This window comes from Haemaphysalis longicornis, unplaced genomic scaffold (genome assembly GCF_048455015.1).
Source record: "Haemaphysalis longicornis isolate Haplotype H1 unplaced genomic scaffold, Haemaphysalis longicornis Haplotype H1 scaffold_4, whole genome shotgun sequence".
In the NCBI taxonomy this organism is placed as follows: domain Eukaryota; kingdom Metazoa; phylum Arthropoda; class Arachnida; order Ixodida; family Ixodidae; genus Haemaphysalis; species Haemaphysalis longicornis.
Window position 1 is genome coordinate 116,398,024 of NW_027526361.1, and position 13,771 is coordinate 116,411,794.

The following is a 13,771-nucleotide window of genomic DNA, read 5'->3' on the forward strand; positions in this document are numbered from 1 at the left end:
AGTTAGCGTGTTGACCGGGACCCGTCTGGTCACTCGGGCATTCGTCACGGTAGGGGGATTAGTTCCGCTGGCCTGCCTTCGCCATGTCCACGCCTCCTCGCCCTTCCTCCTCGCCCTTCCGCGCGCGCAGGCGCACACGGGTCCCGGCAAACCCGGTAGCAACGTACGTGACGGAACGGACGGACTGCTAAAACTCTCTAATACTGCAAGATATCGTCAACTGGCACCACGTATTTCTTGCACCAGGATTTTATACACTTCATAAAGCAAAGTAAAGCGGCACCACTTCGTTCATTATCGTGTCAGGATGGCTGACATAGCCTGCCGCAACCCGGGGAGGCCTGCCATCGCATGGCGCGAGTGGCATCGCTCGTTCGAAACATACCTTATCGCAGCAGGCTGGGAAAAATTCACTCCGCGACGCAAAACAGCGCTCTTGAAGACCATTTTGGGAGCGGAAGCTAATCCAACTGCGCATATGATCGAGCTAGCCAGACCGTCGGGCGCAAGCACCGACAACGACTATGAATACCTCGTTCAGGGCCTCGCGGCTCACTTTGACGTTTCGACATCACAGCGGGCGAACCGCATGCAGTTCCGAAGTTTATGCCAAGCAGAAACGGAATCACCGATCGACTTCGCGCGCCGTACGTAGGTCGACAATGCAACTTCGGCTCCGATGAAGCCGCGTCACTCGTGGATCAACTAATCGTGGGACTTGCGTCCGATCGCACAATCGAACGTCTGCTCACAGAAGGCCCGGCACTCGCGTTTGACAAAGTCATCCAAGTCATCCAAAACGTAACTGAAGTCCAGGATCTGCTGCGACGATATCGAGCAGCAAGAGAAGAAATAGTTCAAACGATCGACGGGACTCAACGCATTCGACCGCTTCGATTTCAACAGCGCCCCACCCGATTCCCACGCCGCGAGTTTCGCCCCACAATCTCAACAGACAGAAGTACATCACCGTCACGTACGGGGCTTAGTTTAGCCCGGCCCAGTGCTCGACGTTCTCCAGCGTGCGGCCGCTGTGGTAGGATGTGGCACCCGCTTCAACAGTGCCCCGCTCTGTGGAAAAAGTTTTTCCAGTGTGATAAAATCGGCCACTTCAGAAATGCCTGACGTACGCCGTGTTCTGCAACCACGCATCCGTCGTCACCTCGTGTGATACGACACGCCCTGCAACCGTTGCGAAACATCGAGACCCCACTCGACGACGATAAGGCAATAGCCGTCAACCACCTGGGTCAGCACGAAAATTCATCAAGGCAAGGATTCTACTCTTATGTCAAGAAGACCAGCTCCGATACTGGCAAAAGCCAGTCTGGAATTGATCAACTGGGCGAAGTGGTTGAACAACTCCGCCTTGAACTAGCACTAAGCAGAAGGAGAGAAGCGAAATTCGCTGAAGAAATGCGGCTGCTAAAGTCTCAACTAGCAAATCTTCGAGAGAAATTTCGAGCGAACTCAATTGAACTTGAGGAGGGCACAAGTGAGACTCAGGAGGTTCAAGAGAAAGAAGAAGACAAGCCTGAGGGAGGCATCGAGAAGGCCTATGAAGAGGAGAAGCCCACGATCTTGAAAGAAGTCGAGAAGTCCAAAGGAGACACCGAGAAGGCCGGCGAAGCCGACAAGCCTGAGGGAGGCGTCGAGAAGGACAACGAAGAGGATAAGCCAAAAATCGAGGACTTCGAGTACAACGACGAGTCCGCTAACAAGAAAAAGAAGAAAATGGGGAGACGAAGGTGACAGGGTGTTCACCCGAAACAGTTTTGTGTGCTAGCGTGAAAGTGTAGTGCAGTGGGGCGCAAAGAGTACAAATGAAGTATGAAAAAAAAAATGTGTTTCGCAAAGACATACTCTGCCACGGGTAGTCGTCCCCGAAGGAAGGGTAGACGGAGCAGAGACAACATTTTGAATGAGTTTGTGTCGCTATTTTGAGTTATTTACTGTATCTAGCCTTTCCTCCCAAGGGGGAGTTTGTTTCAAGGGAGGAAGTAGGTAGTATCCGGGGTTTTCGCATCTCGGCGTTTCGGTGGCTCTACCACCAGGGGGCTACTCCGAGGGTATATATGTGACGTCATTCTGAATAAAGGATCTCTTTGGCTTAACTCTTTGACTCACGCGTTTGTCTCCTGCTTCACCCTTCGGGGCCGTCGCCGACGCGACACCACACTTACCACTTGCCGCAAAGAAATCAGGTTAGACCTCTATTCTTCTATTGTCGCTTTGAAATATGCCGAAGCATAGATTTAAGTAGCTCCCTGAAATAAAAATAACTCAAGTTGCTATCAACAGATAAGGCGTCTTAGTACTTCCCATGTTACAACAACAATGTCCCGTGCGATTCATTTGACCGTAACAACTATTTTTCAATGACCGACTGCAAAAAAGGCTGCGGTTTAGCTCGCCTAGACCCGCAAGCTAAAGTACCCGAACGCCCGAAGCACAGTTTGCCATATGGCTAGTCGAAAGGTCCGAAGAGCGAGCACTCACTACTGTCGTTCGGTCAGTTTCCGAAGCGGTCGTGGAAGTCAAAGGCAAAACGTCAATTGCCGCCAATAAAAGCCGTCGCTATCAGTTTTATGCAACCTTCTTCCTCCGCTTAGCTCGCCCAAGTTCGCTTTCTTCACTCGTTTCGGCCTGCCGCTTTGCGCGCTCGTACTGACGTTTTCGCTTTAACTGATTAGCTAGCAAAGCGACATCTTAAGGACGAAACGACGCTGCAGGCGGCTGTCGGTGCAGCGGCAGACAATTGGAATTATCGCCGATGGTAGAAGATTGCATGATCAGCTCTCGGCGAGGGCATCTTCGTGCCTTAAACATTCATCGTCATGTGACGTGTCTCTTTCCCCCTCCAGCTTGCCGACAGGTGCCGCTAGTCGCTGCCGCTGGAGCTGCGGCGAGTCACGTAGTATTACTTTAAGATCAAACTCACACACGAAAAATCTCGCTGAACTAGGAGAATATTGCTTTAGAAATAAAAATCCGGAGTAAGGTTTCACCGTGAGTATTTAAACCAAAATACCATAACCCGAGTGTAGACCTCGGAAGAAGTTACCATTGGCCCCAGAGAAAACCAAGTGTCGAACAGACATTATTCCCAATTGAAAATTCAAGCAGACATCAGCCACGGCACGACTAAGTTAGCACTTGTGCGACATGCCTGCAGAGTGTTTAGCAACAAGGATGCCGTCCAAGACGCTCCTTTTACACTGAAGCTAATCAGGGCATGGCAATGTGCAAATTTTCTCCTCGTCCTCTTCCTCCTAATTGTCATCATCAGCATCATGATCATCAGCATCAGCATCATCAACAGCCTAGTTAGGTCCGTTGCAGGACGAAGGCCTCCCCCTCGACCTCCACCCGCTTCTGTCTTGTGCCTGCCCGAGTCCATTCTTTGTCTTCGAAATTTTATATTTCATCTCTCCATCGAGTTAATGGCCTTCCCCTTCTTCTAGTCCCGTCTCTCGGTATCCGTTCTGTACCCTTGTGGTCCACCTGTTGTCATTTCGTCGTACCACATGGCCAGCCGAAGTCCATTTGTTTTCTCAGTCTGGACCATGATATCCTCTATTTGCTCCCTTATCCAGGTCGCCAGTTTTCTGTCCTTAAGCGTTACTCTTAAAGGAGTACTGGCACGAAATTTTCGTGTTACGTTTTTGTCGCTGTTATGCGTGCCTACCACCCCACTAATCATAGAATGACACGTTAGACGGTAGTGTGCAACGTAAACATTCATTTACGGCGTCGTTTATTCGAGTCAGTTTCGGTTTTGACAAAACGAACGCCGAGCGTCCGCCATGACACGAGGTATCACGTGACGTCACCATTCTCGCTGTATCGTTGCCGCTCTGGGCGCGCGCGCGAGCGAGCGCACACGCGCGCCCACACCGGCCGAGGTCTTCACCGTACCCACGTGCCTGGGCAGCATGACGTCGGTCCCAAAATCGTGACGTGTACACACGTCGGAGCAGCGCGCGCCAACCCAACACCCTCTCAATTTTCTTCAGGCCTCTCCAGCCCCTCCTTTCCACACGCGCTACGTCATGCTATGTGTCCGACCGCTCTACTGGCGCGAGCCGCCACGGACGCACGGCTCCCTCTGTTGTCGCTATTGTTAGATTGTTTCCGCTGGCGGGCTCATACGGGCAAGTTCTGGCGGGAACTCGATCTTTCGGTGAGCGGCAAGCCGCTGTCTTTCAATGTACTGTTCGTGCAGTATTTCATTGCTCGCCCGAGTCTGTCGGTCCTGTTCCTTTTGTGGCGTGTGTGCGTGTAGAAGCCTTCGAATGGAAAGCGTGCCCGGAATTGAACGCTGAACACCTGCCGTGTCGCAACGAGGGCAACTTCGTGAAACATGGGCCGGTGCTGTGTTCCCGGGTGCCGCGGAAACTATGAAAATGGCCCCAAAGTGCGTGTTTATTGCTTCCCAAGAGACGAACTGCAGAAGAAAGCGTGGTTGCGGGCCATTCCACGGAAGGATTTCACACCTACAGTGCATTCGAGGGTAAGACACTGCAATTTTGTTGCATAGGAGCCAGGAATATTTGTGAGGTTTAGCGATTGTTGTGAACTGTGACTCCCGGGAATGCGCGCTTCGTAGGCAGTGAGAGCACTGCTATAACTAACGTGTGGGTCTGTCAGCAAGCGTTTATTTCCGTGGATGCATCAGGCTGTGCGATGCATTTGTACACAGATGGGTATAGTTCCGCGGAAGCTAGTACGAACGTCATTCTCACATTTAAGCTCGTATAAATTGAAATTACCCTTAACCTTATCAATATAACTTTCTGTGTGCAGGTGTGTGAGCTGCATTTCCATGAAGACGACTTTGTCACGGCATTGTCTCACCAAGATGAACAGACAGGCAGAACAATAGAGGTGAAGCGCGACAGAGTGTACTTGAAGAAAGGTGCCGTGCCTTCGGTCTTCCCTAACTGTCCGAAATACTTATCGGCAACACAAGTTCGCAGCGAGTCGCCCGAGTCCAAGAAAGCAAGGAGGGAAAATGCTGCTCTGCAGGAGGCGATTCGACAATCGCTTGAATCTAATGAACTTCAACAGAAAAGAAACAAAGTTTCATCGTTTGAAGAGTTGAAAGCTAAGCTGTCCGGGATTTGCAGCACAAACTTTTGGACGGTTTCTGTAAATGAGCAATGGGTTAGGTTTCTTCTCATTGAGGACGATCCTTCACCTAGTGTGAAATGCGCCTTGGTAGTTCTCCCAGATCTGTCGCTTTCCGTTTTCCTGAATGGAGTGAAGCTTCAATCGCTTCCTTCGGGCAGCGCTCTGCCAGATCAAGTATGCGATACCTCCAGTTTGTCCTCGCTGCTAGAGGAGCTCGAGAAACGCTTGTGGGATGTACCTGGAGTGACACAAGACTCGAAGGGGACCAAAGTATTGCAGTTTGTCACTTCACTTCTTCTGGACGTCATTGAAGAACAGTGACACTCCGAAAGAACGCAGAGATTTGCTGAAATTTCTGGTTGAGCAGATAGAGCTTCTCCTCGCCAAACAGCGCGTGTATAGTGCAGAACTGCTGGTGTTTGCCAGCATTATGCATTCGATTTCACCTCACGCATACAGCTTCACAAGAGCTGCATCAGGGATAATTTTGCCCCATCCTTCCACACTCCGTCGTGTTTGCTCAAATTACAAAGCTGACCCCCTTCTGGAGCAAAGTGAAATGCATTCCTTTTCCTACATCCGAGAGAGAGTGAAGTCAATGCAAGATCACGAGAAGACAGTGACCATGATGATTGACGAGATCCATATCACACCATACTTCGACTACAAAGGGGACACAATTGTGGGATCATCAGCCCATTCCACGGAACCAGCCACCACAGCGCATGTGTTCATGATACAGTCGCTGCTTTCTCCAAACAAGGACGTCAACCACATACTACCTGTGAGCAAACTGAGCGCAGAAGTTTTGCACGAGCATGCCAAACACATAATCCTAAGTGTTGAGAAGATAGGGCTTAAAGTCATCGGTGTTATAACTGACAACAATGCTCTGAACCGCAAGATGATGTCCTTCTTCGCCACAAGCCCTCAAGTGAGCATTGTTTATCCCCATCCAGCGGAATACACTCGCCCACTTTTCTACGTTGTCGATCCTGTGCATCTGTTGAAGTGCGTGAGGAACAATTGGATTAACCAGAAAAATCCTGGAACATGTCTTTATTTCCCTGAAATGGACTTGAGTGGGAAAATGCCTGAAGGGCCTCCTCGTATGAAAGCTGCTTCTTTTGCAGCTGTGCGGCAGCTTTATACTTCAGAGAAAACGTCGCTTGTGAAGGCCGGCTACAGACTGAATGCAAAAGCCGTGAATCCAACCTCTTTGGAGCGGCAGAATGTAAAGCTTGTTTTGGATGTTGTAAACTCATTTGTGCCAAACGCACTTAGGACGCATGGTTCCACGTTCAAGATTGCTCAAGCTGAGTCTACCGCTCTTTTCATTTACATTATCCTCACATGGTGGCGAATAGTCAATGTTAAGACACCTTGCAAAGGCCAGAGGCTAAGAGACAGCTTGCAAGACCCTGTAAGGTCTCTTGACGATACACAGTTGACGTTCCTGTGTTCCATTGTCGACTGGCTGGACGCTTGGGCGAGCATAAACACCAGCAGTGGCTCACTGACGAAAGAGACACACAGTGCTTTGCGATTGACGTGCTATTCTCTGGTAGAACTCTCGCGCTACTGCTTGGAAGAACTTCACTTCAAGTACGTCTTGCTGGGAAAGCTTCAGACGGATGCGCTAGAGGACCGCTTTGGCCGTTACCGTCAGCTAGCAGGAGCGCAGTACCACATTTCGGTGCGCCAACTGTATGAGTGTGAGAAGAAGCTTCGTCTTCAAAAACTTTTGATATTTCCTCGCGAGGAGGCTGACTGTGGAGACACCAACGAAGATCTTCTGGCGTGCAACTTTTCTGTGTCGGTTACTGACGATGATATAACAAGCGGCCACTCCGATATGGATGCTATAGTTTATATTGCAGGGTACGCGGCTCATTCTGTTTCAAAGAAGCTTTCTTGTTCTACATGTTTCAGCACGTTGGTTGTTGAAAACCGCGAGATCGAAGCGGAAAACACTGCCATGATAGCTAACCTGACGAGAGGAGGCCTGAAATTTCCGCAGCCATGGACAGTTTATATGGTACTGTTGACAAAACTAGTTGCAGAAAAGTTGTCCTTTGGAGAAAACGCGAACGATTTTCTATCCTGTAGTAATCAACGTGGCGTTGTGACTTCGCAGACGATTTCACTTCTGGAAGAACCAGACATTGAGATGTGTGAAAATGGCCACACTGCACAAACGCTTATGGGCTTGGTAGTTCGCGTTGCAACCAATGTAGTTTTGAACAACTTTTGCAAGCTCAGAAATGACATCATACAAGACAATGCGCAGAAGAAGGCCGCAGCCCGCAAAGCAGCAACTCTGAAGAAGTAAAGCTTTATTCCTGACGCAAAAAAAATGTTTTTGCGGACACTTCATTGGTTTCTTATAACGGTTGTATTAGCTATCCAGTATTTCAGTGGTGCGCACAAAGGCTACATATATGACATGGCATGACTGTAGTTTGCACCCATTAACACACACTGTAGAACTTCTACAGCCCAGCATTATTGTTTGTGTCATATCTGAATGATGAGTTTTAACAGCAAAGCAGAATAATTTGTGAAAACTTCAAATAATGTGCAATGTTGTCGTATGGATAGGTATATTAAATTGTTTGCCCTAATGGAGAAAGAAACTTAATAGGCGCTCAAAGGTGGAGTATTATACAGTATGATGTGTTCCGCTATAAAGTAAACACCTATAAATAAAGCACATGAAATGGTAGTCCTAAGCATGAACAAACTAGGCCATTTAATGTTTACAGCAACCAAGAAAGAAATATGAGTGGAATCGCTACACCGAACAGTTCAGAACTTAGCAGCTAACTGTGCAGTAACCGAACTACAGGCCAAACGGGCGCGACGCTCTGAAATAGCGGAACGAAGCGCCCGAAAGGTCCCTTAGCGTGACGTCATGGGACGGGTGGAAAGGCCTTAGCTAAATAGAGAGGGTGTTGGCCAACCACACCCAGCGCGCCGGCTTCGTCACGTGAGCCCCGACATGGGCACTTTGGGGGAAGTAGCAGATGATGTCATGTCGGCCCGCTCTGGGCTTTCTCGCTCGGGCGAACATGAAAATAGATTTAAAATATGTTACGCCGAACGGTAGCTGTTGAAACTTGCTGGGAGATATCTCCTGATAAAAAGGAAGCATTTTACATAGTTATCTCAGATTTGAAATTTTGTGTCAAGAACTCCTTTAACATTATTCGCACCATGGCACGTTGGGCGGACCTGAGTTTTCTTTCTAAGTAATTAGTAAGACACGAACTTTCCGCTCCGTATGTCGTCACCGGTACGACGCGTTGGTTGAATACTTTTCTTTTTAGGGTTAGAAGTACCTTTCTGTTCATTAGTTGCGAGTGCTTGCCGAATGCACCCCGGCCCAATCCTATTCTGCCCCGGACTTCTATCTCGTGGTTGGGGTCAGCACTGACCATCTGGCCAAGTTAGTTATATTTTTTTGTACTTCTGCGGATTCACTGCGCAAGACTATGTCGTCTGCAAACCCCAAATGACTCAAGCACTCCCCGTTCATCCGTCAGCCTAAGGTTTCCCTGTCAAGCCTCATGAATGCACTATTCAGACTTGCTGTGAACAATTTCGGTGAAAAGGAACCTCCTGGTCGCTCTCCTTTTCGGATCGGAAATTATCATTTCGCTTGTGACGTGTAATACTGCTCGTGCATTCCTCATATGTGTCATCTAAGAGTCTTAGGTAGGCCTCCTCTATTCCTTGGTCTTTTAAGCCGTCCAGAACTGTGCCTGTGTTAACAGAATCAAACGCTTTTTCCTATTCTTTAAATGCCGTATAAAGCGGCGTATTATATTCTGCGAGTTGTCTATTACTTGGCTGGCGACATGAATGTGATCTGTTGTATTGATTGATTGTAGGGTTTAACACGCCGACGCAGCGCAGGCGATGAGGCGCGCCGTAGTGGAGGGCTCCGGATTCATTTTGACCACCTGGGGATCTTTAACGTGCGCCGAAATCTCGTACACACGGGCGTTTTTGCTTTTCGCCTCCATCAGAAAAGCGGCCGCCGCGGCCGGAAATCGAGCCCGCGACCTCGTGCTCAGCAGCGCAACGCCTTAGCCACTGAGCCACCGCGGCGGGTATGTGATCTATTGTAGAGTATGCTTTTTTAAATCCAGCCTGTTCCCTGGGTTCTTGGAAGTATAGGCTGGCGGTTATGCGGTTAATTGTTATCTTGGTAAACAGTTTGTATAAACTGACAGAAGGTTGACGGGTCTGTGGTTCTTAAGATCTTTGTTATCTCCCTTTGTGTGAATTAAAACTAGGTTAACATTTTTCCAGGCTTTGGGTACTTTTAAAGTCCTTAAATATTCTGAAAATAGCGATGCGAGCTATTCAAGTACTGTATCTCCACCCTCTTTTAGAAGGTGTATGATTAGGCCGTCGCCGCCTGCAGCTTTCCCACTTTTCATGCCCTTGTGCGCCTTTCGATTTCCTCTTCAGGTACCGCTGGAACACCGCGAGCTAAGCTTGTAGGCTCGGTAGTTTTCCCCGGTGCCACGTCGCTGGCGTATAGACTTGTGTAGAATCGTTCCGCGATTCTTGTGATCTCTTCCATATTGTGCGTAATGTTACCCTGTTCATCTGTAAGTGCGTACATCTCTCTCTGCAAATACCCACCTTCCTCCTTGTTGCCTTTAGGCTTGCTCCTTTTTTATAACGTTTCCTCGGTGACCGCCATGTACCCATGAACGTCATTTGTTTTACTTCTGTTTATCAATTTTCAAACCTTCGCTAGTTCAATTCGATGTCGAATTTAGTTCGACTACAAAATTTCATCTTCTGACGCTTCGCAATAAGCTCTTTTGTTTGCTGAGTTAGTTTTCCTGTTTGTTTCCTACATGCTGCTTCTTCAATAGCGTCTGCTGTCTCTGTAATTACTGTTGTTTGGGTGACATCCAGGGTGGGAACACTGTCCTCGTTCTTACCGTTTAAAAGCGCGAATTTCTTCTGAAGGGTTATTTTAAACTCCTGCGCCCTTTCTCTGCTTGACGTCAAGCTGGGTTTCTACATTTTACGAGTTTCGTTTTCTTTCAGAGATTTAGCCTTGTTTTGCTTCTAACCCTCCTATGATCACTGCACCGAATCTTGCTGAGTACATCTACGTCCTGTACAATAACGGGGTTTTCACTCAAAATGAAGTCAATTTTGTTTCTTTTTTGTCATTCCGTCAGGACTTCTTTACGTCCATTTCTCGTGTGTGCGGAAGAATGCCTTCATTAGTTTGAGATTATTTCTGTCTGAAAATCCAACCAGTGTATCTCCTCGACAGTTGCAAGTGCATATTTCTACTTTCCCGCTGATTTTTCTCATACTCTCTTTGCACCTACTTTTGCCTTAAAGTCCCCCACGACAATGGTGAACTGTGCTTTTCCCTTATTCATTGCTCCCTCGATGTGTTCGTATAAACTATCTACGGCATCATTCTCGTGGCTACTTCTGTGGTGCATAGACTTGTATTATCGTTAACCTGTACCGCTTCTTAAGCTTGATCACTACAACTCCGACCCTCGCGTTAACACTGAAGAATTCTTCCACGTTCCCTCCTATCTCCCTGGGGGTCAAAAATCCTACCCCGTGCTCTTTATTTTCGTGGGACCCCGGATAGCACACAATATGCGCGCTAAACAGTTCAATGACGCCTGCTCCTGTTCTTCTGACGACACTTTGAATTTGAGTTTGAATTTGAGTTTTTATTTTCAACGATGCAAAATGCATTCACGTTAGTATACAGACAAGGGTCCTATAGTCCACAGACTGCAACGGGATCCTTGATAATTTTTTACAAAATAACGAATACACCGCAAGCAGCAAAACCAAACAAACAGTAACTAAAAGGAAAGAACACAGCTTAGACAGCGCAAGAGTACAATTGAAAAAAGCAATGAACTCGGTTAAACAAAATTGAGAGAGAAAAAATAAAAAAATAAAAAAGATGTGTTGCACATTACTAGCACAATACCAATTCGAACAAGGTAAAAAAGTTGGCAGCAAAACAAAATACATAAACTAGACACTTGCACTATACATACAATCTAGCTGAACGCATCAACCCCTCACTAGCCCAGTAATGTCCCATTTAATGTCCCAAAGCTCCTCCAATAGTACAGCTACACTTCGTTCGCTAGAGAGGGCTCGTACGTTGAACGTTCCCAAGACCAGGTTTCATGGGCGGCTCGTCAGGAACCAGATATTCTTAGCATCCTCTACTCTATCACCGGCCTCACCGCCGCCGTAGTCAGGTGCTCTGCAGCTGCTGGGGTCTGGGGGCTAAGATTTGGTTTGGTCACCGATGAGGGGGCTTGGGCCAACTATTACATCAGGGTGCCCAGATCGTTCTCTGGTTGGGGGTTGCTGTTTGTGTCCCAAAGAGCCTTCCCAGCATGACTGCACCTACATATTTTAGTTTACAAGGTATCCGGGATGGAGTTTACTTCTGGACCAGGCAGCACTCCGTTGCTGGAATATCTAGGGAGGCAAAAACTCTTTGCAGGAAAGCCAACTTTATAGGAAGTGCTAAGCAAACAAACAGCCCTAACACGCGTTTACATTACACCCAGTTTGGTTCATTTATCACAGTTAATTTTACTAATGTTTGGTTGCAAACGGGGCTCGTCATTTTGCCACGGACTCGACGGTCTAACCCTTCGGTATAAGTGAACGGCGGAGCACAAAACCATGTTCATTCTCTTTCGAGGAAAATAAAACGCGGTTTAGCGCATTGTTTTTAGTACCAGCAAGAAAGAGGAGGCGGTAGCCTCTGTACTAGCGAACGTCTACCTACGCTGCCGCCTCCTCCATCCTCTCTGCTCGCTTCCGAAGAACACGTGCTTCAACTGTAAAAGCCGCTTCTCTTGGCAGCTTGTGTGCCGCCGTGTGGGTAGTAACGCCGGCGTCGACTCCAGCGGCCAGACTGCGTATGGAAGTTTTGTGTAGAGCGGTATAACCTGAGGTACAATCATTGAGTGACGCGGTCCACCAGTAGGTGGTTCTGCGGCGCACTATCGAGCTAAAGGAGAGTTCGGACGAGCAGAGAGTGAGATACAGCGAGATATAAATCCAGAAAATTCTTTTTTGTAGGAGCGACGCCCCTGTTTTGTGGAAGTAAATTCATTCCTAAACTTTGTATGCAGTGCGACCGGCAGTTGCTGGGTTATACGTTACGATCGTAACGATGGGCACCGATAGTACGTGCCGATGAGTTCGGATACACCTCCTATGTATAGAAATATGCCGTAAAGAAGGAATGTCTATTTCGTCAAATACGCATTTTTTGTAAATAGGGGTCATTTTCGGGCATACAAAATTACTAATTGGCGCGGCAACGACCATGGGAAGACAAGCCCCATTCCGCAGGCATGGCGCTTCACGTATCCTCTCTTTCTTCTCCGCCGTACTTCACGTATCCTCTCTTTCTTCTCCAAGGCTACCGGAATGCCTCCGGCCGGGAATCAAACCGCCTCCTCATGCTCAGCAGCACTAGGAGCCACAACGGCGGGTGTTGTTGAAGTCATTTTGGGCTTCCTAGATTTTTTCAGCGTCTTTCTCAGCATTACCAAGCTGGCCAACATTTTGGTAGTTCTTTTGCCTCCTTTCGACGTAATTTTCTAAAACCAACTCCAAGGTGTATATATTGCATTTTGTGCCTAAAGCAGAAAACCACATTGCTCTTTCTGTTTTGGCCATTTTATTTTGATTAAAATTTGTCCGAGGTTCCTATTGCGCCCAATAATGTCCACATGTTCCCGTGCCACAAGTGGTTGTGACTGGGAAAACTTTTTCATTGTATACACCTTGATTTGGTGGAGCGTGGGACAGACGCAGTGCTTTTTTTCAACGGTATTGCCACCGTATGACGTTTGAACGCGTCGCATGGAATGTCAAGTCCCGAAGGAAACACGTGCATAAGAACGCTTTTTTCTTAATATAAGTTTCTAGCCACCACCTGCAAACCCCAAATAAATGTTTCGGATTTCGCACTCGAAGAACACTAAGGTGTCCTCTTCTCCGAGGCGGCTCGAGGAGCAATAATAACCTGTCAGCACGAATGTACAGAGCCGCCACTTCTATTGCGACAAGATCTGCCGTGCACGACTACATCGTGAGGTTAGCGCGGCCGGACAACAAAACTTTCCTTAGTGTCGCGACGGCGACGGCCCTCAAGGGCACGGCAGAGAGACAACATACACTGGTTAAAGGTATATCCAAGAGAAGGTTTATTCAAGACGACATCGCCTTTCATAACCGGGTCCCAGACCCATGGTGCTAGACCACCGAAATGCTGGGATCCGAAAACCTCGGTGCTACACTTTCGTTTGCGGGATGATGTATGTAGAATTCTGTAGTGACGTCATCTCGGCACACTCAAGCCACGGTGTAACTTATGGGGAATTCCATTGGGAGAACAGGAGCAAGTGGAGCGAGCAGCCAGAGCAGCACACGGGAGTAACGGGGACGAGTGCTTTCGTTCCGCGAATGAAACATTCGCGCTGCTCCGGGAGCAGTGAAAAGAGGGGGAGGGCGTGATGTCAAGAGTCATGTGGCCGAACTTTTTCCGCTCTCGCTTTCCGGAGCATTTCGTGCGCTCGTGTTGTCCGCACGC